This window comes from Calliopsis andreniformis, chromosome 1 (assembly GCF_051401765.1).
Source record: "Calliopsis andreniformis isolate RMS-2024a chromosome 1, iyCalAndr_principal, whole genome shotgun sequence".
Taxonomy (NCBI): Eukaryota; Metazoa; Arthropoda; class Insecta; order Hymenoptera; family Andrenidae; genus Calliopsis; species Calliopsis andreniformis.
This window is the reverse complement of record NC_135062.1, coordinates 1,052,316-1,061,781: the sequence shown is the minus strand read 5'-3', so window position 1 is coordinate 1,061,781 and position 9,466 is coordinate 1,052,316. Positions and strand designations below refer to the sequence as shown.

Below are 9,466 nucleotides of genomic sequence, written 5' to 3'. Positions count from 1 at the left end.
TCATAGGGTGTTCAGTATGGGATATTATTCATCATAAGCACAATGCATCATTATCACCATATCAATATCGTAGCGATATAGACTACGTTTCTTGGTTTATCCAGGAATTAAAGAATTTAGCACAGACTGTTAAATCTATATTATCTCATAATATCCCTATGGTACACTTAACGAAAGACCAGTGGGATGAATTTTACAATGCGATACATTGCCATATTTGTGAGAAACCATTTGATATCAACGAAACACATTGATCATTGTCATTTAACAGGGCGCTATAGAGGTCCTGCACATGTTGACTGTAATATAAATTATAAAAATTCATTCTACATCCTTATAGTCTTTCAGAATTTATCTGGATATGATTCGCATTTTATCATCATGGAATTAGCTAATGCATTTGAAGGTTACATTGATTTACTACTTATAAACAAAGAAACGTATACTTCGTTTACGAAACATGTAAAACCTGTAACGGAAGAAGAATTAGGTTGTCGATATTATATGAAGTTACGGTTTATCGATTCGTATAAATTTTTGATACTAGTCTAGATAAATTAGCATCTTTTCTCAGTAAATATAAGTGAAAAATTTTATACGCTAATTTTCAAATGTTATCCATAGAAAAATTTGAATAATTAACGCGAAAGAATGTCTTTCCATATGAATACATTGATTGCTTTGAGAAATTAGAAGATTCGTGTTCACCATCGTGTAAAACAAATATGATAAATGGTACAAAATATTCCCGAGAATACACTTTTATGCGGTTCGAACGCTAAACTCGAGGTCTGCTCAATCTCGAGGGTGCCGCTCGAATGCCTTTTTTCCGTCGATAGGTCCTCGTTGTCTAAACTATCCCCTCAAGGGCCCGCCGTTAATTTACGACCGGGCCTGGCGTCACTCTAGTCGAGTCTGTCCTCGGTTTGTCGGTCTTATCGACTGCGTTAGAATATACAGTCAGGCTGCTTCTTCGAAGTTTCCCTAACATTCGGCCAACCTGCAATTGTGCTCGTCCTCGAGTATTTTCATCACGCTGTTTTCTAGAACATGAAAAACGTATTCCTATCAGCATTCAATTCCAAAATACAATTTTATTCAAGTCCCCGATGTGACCGATGTGTCACGAAAACACTTTCCCTGATTCTCGGATTGCTCACAATTTCAGCACAATTCAAAAATCTCTGTTCGTTTCGGTTTAACGGATTCCCCTCGTTATGATCACCAATACTACGTTTTACTCTCGGTTTAATCATTAATACAACGGATTACCCTCGTTGTAATCACATTTATAACGGTTTACCCTCGTCATAATCACTAGTACAACGGATTACCCTCGTTGTAATCACATTTATAACGGTTTATCCTCGTCATAATCACTAGTACAACGGATTACCCTCGTTGTAATCACAATTATAACGGTTTACCCTCGTTACAATCACTAGTACAACGGTTTACCCTCGTTCTAATCACTAGCACAACGGATTACCCTCGTTGTAATCACGATTATAACGGTTTCTCCTCGTTATAATGTGCGCCTCGTCTCCTCTATTCTACCATTGCAACCCAAGGTTTCAAACGTTCGGCTGCTACTACCGTCTTTGCCCGACGTCCTCCCTCTCTCAAATCTTCCACTTCATACCTATCATTTCCAAGAACCGTGGTCACTCGGAAAGGTCCTTTAAATTTAGCGTGTAATTTTCTACTGTCTCCTGTCACTCTCTCAGCAGTGATCTCCACCATAACAACATCGTCCTTATGATATCGTCTCGCGTCTCGCCGCTGCTTATCATACTGCTCCTTTTGCTTTCTCTGATCCTCCGTTATGTGCGAGGAAATCTTTTCACGTAATTCGCCTAGATCCAGTCGTTCCATCTCGTCTTGCACCTCCTGTAGTATCCATGCCTCAGCTGGGTGTTTCGTCTTACATCCAATTAAGGCCTCCATCGGAGTCGTTCCGATACCCTTGTTCTGAGTGGTGTTCAATGCACTCTGTATTTGCTTAACGTTCTCATCCCAACGTTCCGGATCTTTTCCTGCAGTCATAGCAGCTAAAGATGCCACGATAGTGCGATTGTACCTCTCACACTGTCCATTAGCTCGAGGAGTTGCCACTGCGTTCAAGACGTGACGGATTCCGTACGTCGTACAAAAGAAACGAAAAGTTCGCGCCGTGAACGCTGTGCCTCTATCACTTATTATCCGGTGAGGTACTCCAAATAGGTGTATAACATCCAATAGACTTTTCACTGCCCGCTTAGCTCTTGTGTCTTTCACTGGTTCCACTATAGTAAACTTCGTAAAGCCATCCACGATCACCAGCAGATATCGATTACCTTTTCGACTTTTTTCGAACGGGCCCACGTGGTCAATGTGTAATGTGTGGAAAGGCAGTGGTGTTTTCTCGATTGAATGCAGCTTTCCTTGCTTACGTCGTCCCAGTTGTTTATAATACAAGCAATTCAAACACGCGTTAACATATTTCTTAACAAATGAATTCATCTCCGCGAACCAATAATTGTCTCGTATCCGTTTTAGCGTTTTTTCCAGACCCAGATGTCCAGCGTCGTCATGACACAGACGACATATCTGGAAACGCGCTGCTCGTGGCACGGCCCACGGTGTGCGTCCGTTTTCCAATCGTCGACATACCTTTCCTTTCTTCAGCACATAGTTATCGAAATACTGTTTCGTTTCTTTGGTGCGTATGTTATCTAACAAAATTTTCCGTATCCGGCTCAGCTGCTCGTCTTGCAACTGTGCCGTCACAATCTAATCAGCTTCAGTCAAATCCACGGGATAAATGTCGATATCTTTAGCTGGATTTCGACTCAGCGCATCAACATGTTGCATTGCTGTGCCCGGCCGATACTCGACATCAAACGAGAAGTCCTGCGCCTCAAGCCACCACCTCCCAATTCGTGGAATCAAATCCTTTTTCGTAAGCGTCGTACGCAAAGCGTTACAGTCCGTCAAAATAGTAAAATGTAATCCCAACAAATAAACTCTAAAATGCCTCAATGCAAACACCACCGCCATAGTTTCCAACTCGTACGAATGGTATTTCTGCTGGTCGATCGTCGTTTGTTTGCTGTAGTATGCTACCACGTGACGAGTCCCGTTTTTTGCATATTGAAACAAAATGGCACCTACCCCCAGGGAACTGGCATCTGTATGTAGTTCGGTGCGTCGTTCACTATTGAAAATCGTCAGGACCGGATACGTAGTAAATGCCTCCTTGACCCTCCTTACTGCTTCTTCCTGCGCCTCACCCCACATCCAAGGCATATCCTTTTTAGTAAGAGCGGTTAGCGGCAACACTAAAGTCGCGTATCCTCTAATGAAACGACGGAAATACCCTGACAATCCCAAGAACTGTCGTACTTCTTTGACCGTTTTAGGATGGGGCATATCAAGTACTGCAATTACCTTTTGCCGACCTGGTTTGACGCCCTCTGCGCTTATTTCTCTGCCTAAATAGCTTATTTCGGTTTTCAAGAACGAACATTTGCTTAACTTGACGGTTAGATTTGCTTCACGTAATCGATCCAGTACAAGCCGGAGATGCTCTAATCCCTGTGTAATTGTATTTGACGGAATAATGAAGTCATCAATATACGGGTAGACTATAGTATTCCTGAGTGATCCCAGCATCGTGTTTACGAGGCGTTGAAACACAGCCGGCGCGTTTGTCAAACCGAACGGCATACAGAGAAATTCATAATGACCGTCAGGGGTAACGAAAGCGGTCTTTTCAATGGATTCCTCGCTCATCGCTACTTGGTAATAACCTGAAGCAAGATCTATCGTTGTAAAATACCTGTAGCCCACAAGCCGGTCAATTTGATCCTCAATCAGTGGCAGAGGATATTTATCCTTTACGGTTACGGAGTTCAGTCTTCTATAATCTACACAGAGTCTGTAATCGCCCGTTTTCTTTTTTACCAACATTATCGGACTCGCGTAAGGCGACACCGACTCCCGGATTATCCCATTTTCAAGCAATTCTTGTACCATTTTTCGCACCACAGCCCGCTCCGCTTCTGCCATGCGATATGGATGGTACACAATTGGTACATCGGTAGTACATTTAATCTTCATCTTCACAAGGTTTGTTTTACCCAATGTACTCATTGTCGTGGTGATTCGATCTGCATACAACTCTAACAGGTTTTTACAAAGAACCCGATCTTTCTCAGTTACGTTACCTATGTTTATCTTACTAATATCAAGCGTCGCTTCCACTGCACAAGTATTCACCCTATGTGGTTCCATACCGCCGGTAGCAGGCAAACTTTTAATTATCAATTGATCTCGCTGTTTAATTAGCACTATGTGATCCTGATCTATGAAATCCTGTCCTACAATCAACTCGTACCGCATTCCTTCGGCGTCAGCGGCAATGGCAGCGACATTTGCGATCACCTCCCCGATTTTGATTGTCATTTTCGCCCTCCAATTGGCATTTATTCACATCCCAGAGAATCCACGCAATTGTACCCGCGATCCCTCAACCATTTCAACACCCAATCGAATCGCCGTAATCCGTTGTATTATCGTATTTGAACACCCAGTGTCCAGTAAACATTCGACCTTTTGGCCGTTTACCTCAGCGTCCATTACATAGCGATTCTTTATTTGACTTACCTGCAACACATTGCTAACATCTTTCATGCGCAGGCAAAACTTATCGAGGTGTCCCTTTCCGTTGCACGTGGCGCAGGTAGCCCTTGGCTGTTGGCATAGTCGCACGATGTGGCCTCCCCGTCCGCAATTGTAACACACCAGCGGTGCGCGTCGTGTCTTCTCCGGATGCAATGTCGGTCCTCCGATCTTGTTCGGTTCACACCTGATGGTCCCGGCACTGGCAGCCGTTGCTGTCGTTCTCCAGGCCGAGTCACTACCATTTTATCCACCTTCTGCACCACCGGCATTGTTCCCATCTCCGTCATTGCTGCATACAACTCGTGTACGTCACGGTACTTGTTAGAACGTATAGTGCGTTCAATTGATTCGTCGCCGATGCCCCCAATAATCGCATCCTCCAAGTAGGCGTTCGGTATTTCCAATTTTAAGGCTCGTAACTTGGCTAGCTTCTCAAAACAGTAGTCACCCAGCTTTTGACCTGGCTCAGCGCTGTAAAACGCAGCCTCCCTCAGCAATTTGGCAAAAGGCACCGGTTTTTTGAATTGCTTGATAAAGGCCCTCTTCAGTGAGCTCCATGTATGATCGTTTCTTTGTTCATCATCAAAAAAATAGACGAGCATGTCCTTTTAATTGTCGCGCGATGTTGCAAATTACATCATCGTCGGTCCACCAATAGCGACGAGCGATTCGGTCTACGTCGCGCACCCACGTTTCTACGTCCGCATTGTCTCTGGATGGATCGAATCGCGGCACCAAATGTTCTTCGTTCGCGGGTCTACGCACATTACGCAATTCCCGCTGCAGTCTTTCCACCGTTTCACGCAAATCACTCGTAGAATTTCCGGTTGAGTAATGCGATCGTTCCCGTTGTCGTGACCTATCCCGAGAACGTTCATGCGACACCCCTCGCCAGGAACTCGGCGATCCATCCCGCGAATCTCGCGATCGTTTCCGCAAGTTCTTGCGCGCACGGCCCCGCTTACGGTCACACGAGTCGTCTCGAGACAATTCCCGTACTCGATCGTTGGATCTGCTTCGCGAACGAGCACGAGAGTGTTTTCGCTTACTTCCTTTCGAACGACCCATCGTGCACTCAAACGACTAGTTTAACGAATTTCGTCACAATTTTCACTAAACGTTTAAACGTACACTTCGCACACAGAGATCTTGCCGATCCGTATAGGACACGTGATAACAATCCCACTTCTGAATTGTAAGACAAATATGATAAATGGTACAAAATATTCCCGAGAATACACTTTTATACGGTTCGCACGCTAAACTCGAGGTCTGTTCAATCTCGAGGGTGCCGCTCGAATGCCTTTTTTCCGCCGATAGGTCCTCGTTGTCTAAACTATCCCCTCAAGGGCCCGCCGTTAATTTACGACCGGGCCTGGCGTCACTCTAGTCGAGTCTGTCCTCGGTTTGTCGGTCTTATCGACTGCGTTAGAATATACAGTCAGGCTGCTTCTTCGAAGTTTCCCTAACAATCGTGGGAATCTTTTTACAGTTCGTTAACTGATGAAATAGTATCCGAAAGCGATTACGCACACGCTGAAAACATATGGCGCTCCTTCGAGATTAAAACTTTAGGTGAATACAGCGATTTGTATTTAAAAACAGATATTTTATTATTAGCAGATATTTTTGAAAATTTCCGTGAAAGTTGTATCAAGAGTTATGGTCCAGCTCACTATTACGTATTACCAGGTTTTGCATGGGATGCTATGTTAAAGCATACTAAAGTAAATTTTGAATTGTTCACTGACATCGATATGGTTTTGTTTATCGAGTGGCGTATACGTGGTGGTTTGAGTCAATGTTCCGGGAGATATGCGCAAGCCAACAATATGTATATGCCATCCAATGATCCATCAAAATCATCATTGTACCTCATGTACCTTGATATAAATAATTTATATGGATGGGCAATGTCTCAACCATTACCATATGCTGGATTTCAATGGGTCGATAATGTTGAAAATTTTGACGTATCTTCGATTGCAATTGACTCATCGGTAGGTTATATTCTTGAAGTTGATATAAAATATCCACATCTGCATGATGATCATGCTGATCTACCGTTTTGTCCGACACATGCCAAACCCCTGGTAAGAAACAGGATAAGTTACTGGCGACATTATACGATAAGAGGCGTTACGTTATTCATTATCGCAACTTACAACAGTGTATACATCATGATCTTTGCATTAAATTGCATGCATGGTCTCAATACTCAATTTCGAATACATGCATCAAATGATTTTGAAAAAATTTGTATAAATTAATGAACAATGTAGTATTTGGTAAAACAATGGAAAATGTTCGAAAACATGTTGATGTAAAACTTCTGACAAAATGGGATGGAAGATTTGGTGTAGAGGCGATGATCTCAAAACCTAACTTTCATAGCAGAAGTATTTTTTCAGAAAATTTAATTGCAATAGAGCTGCGTGAATTTATGGTTAAATTCAGCAAACCAATTTACGTTGGTATGGCCATTCTAGACATATCAAAAACATGTTTGTAGAAATTCCACTACGATTATATGTATCCATTACACCAACGAAATTGTAAAGTTATGTATACCGACACAGACAGTTTAATTTATTATATTCAATGTGAAGATGTTTATGAGATTATGAAACGCCATATCCATAGATTCGACATCAGCGATTATCCAATAGACAATGTATATGGTATACCGCTTGTCAATAAGAAAACGCCTCGTTTGATGGAAGATGAAAACAGTGGTTCAATAATGACTGAATTCATTGGACTTAGACCAAAGATGTATGCTTTGAAACTGTTTAGTAAAAAAGATGTGAAAAAATTGAAAGATATCAAAAACAATGTTGTAGACAGAATGATAAATTTCGATGATTACAAGCATTGTTTACGCGATGTATTTGAAATAACTCGTCGTCAGTCATGCATAAGATCTAAATTGCATAAGGTGTATACTGTAACAGAATTGAAAATTGCTCTCAGTCCATATGATGATAAGCGATATCTTATATCTGATTCAAATAATACATTACCTTGGGGGCATTATAAAATAACATTGTAAAGGATAGAAGCTGTACAATAATAGATTGAAATTATTTGATGAAAATCAATTTATTTGCATTTTTTATATATTAACATTGTAGTAAAACATCTTTTTATGTTTACAATACATTACTTTTATGCATCCATGAGTCGTGCGAGTTATCAAATCCTAACCATTTCACATATACCTTATCGTCCTTCTTACGCAATACTTTTTCCACTAAATACACATCGGGATTGATAACGCGTTGTAAGTCATGTTCATAAAATCCTCCTGCAATAGGTTTTCCGCATGAATCTTGCAGCAGATAAGTCACGGGATTGGTTATCTGTACTTTGATTATCTTGGACACCTACGCAGTCCAATTTGGTGCATATCCATTGTCGAAAACGGTTTTGTATTTGCTCACGCAATTGATTGTATTATGAAATTTCATAATAAAGTTCATTAAATTCTCTGCTGTAACGTCCATTAGACATCGAGTTATCCTTATCGATTACAACAAAGCCATACTTGTGTTGCCAACAACTATGACACAGTGCTGTGAGATCATCAAAAGACATGTCCGTATTTACATGGTCATTATACATTTGTTTTAAGCTAGTACTGTAACAACCAGCTGCGATTTCGCCTACGAAGAAATCGAGTTTTAAAAGACAATTTTTCTTTTACATTTAATAAATATTAAGTGATAGCTAATTCTGTACAGTGGCAGTAACCCTAGCTCATAACCTTAGCCTAACCACAATTCCCTAGATCAAATCCTCGCGCCAGCGACGCGCATTGCGCTTGCGCATACACAGTATGTAGAATGCTTCCCATTACGCATGCGCATAATATCAGTACGTCACCGAAGCGACATCCTATGTCGAAATTTACGAATAGAATTGAGCACTTTAGTAGTGTAAAATATTTAGTTAATATATATTGTTATATATTATTTTAAAGAGAAATCATAGTCTATGAAATTTATTTCATAACCGCACGCCACACGAATCTTACTCCCTGTTCACAGGTAAGCCGCTCTATCTGTGAACGCACGGTTCGTCACAGTATCATCCTGTTTAAACGAAATCAATAGATACGCATTATCGTGTATACGATGTTTGGGAATTTTTACATACGTTTGACAACGATAGAAACAGTCTACCTTTGAATGTTTTCCCATTGCAAAATACTCTCTTAGCGTATCTTGTTTGTCACATGCTATGTTATTAAAAATGAAAATTGAATTTGGAAACGATTTGTTTGGTGCTATAACATCGCAATTGATTGAAAATTTAAAATAAACAATTTCATCTATCCATGCCAAGAAATCCTCCAAATATTGATATTTCGACTGCTAAATGGACTTTGAATACACATAGACATTCTCAAATCCTACACAATGAGGGCTTTCTAATAAACTTATTAACACCTTGGTCTTCCCACAATTGGATGTGCCACAAATGATTCCACGTATAGTGTTTCCTAACATATTGCCACGTCTGCGTTCCATGTTCTTGCCAAATATTTGAGTTCAATTGTCGAAATTTTTTACACGTATAATCGTGGGGTGTTTCACGAACCGCATTTTTTAGTAGAAATGTTTCTCATCATATCGGGTGACATTAACATTCATGATTTAACCTCTGAACAGTTGAAATATAAACCAAAGAGTATTTTATTGCGCGAGTTTGGTACATATATTGACAATTTGTTGGACAAGCTTCCTGAATGTATGTGTTGGAATCGCTTAAAATAAGAGATTCAACGGAGGTCCGGATA

At 40.9% G+C, this 9,466-nt stretch overlaps 1 pseudogene; it reads left to right on the top strand.

Annotated features, from left to right (window-relative positions):
• The first annotated feature begins 6,961 nt into the window (after nt 1–6,961).
• LOC143178353 (uncharacterized) lies at nt 6,962–7,717 on the top strand (annotated as a pseudogene).
• Nucleotides 7,718–9,466: the final 1,749 nt, after the last annotated feature.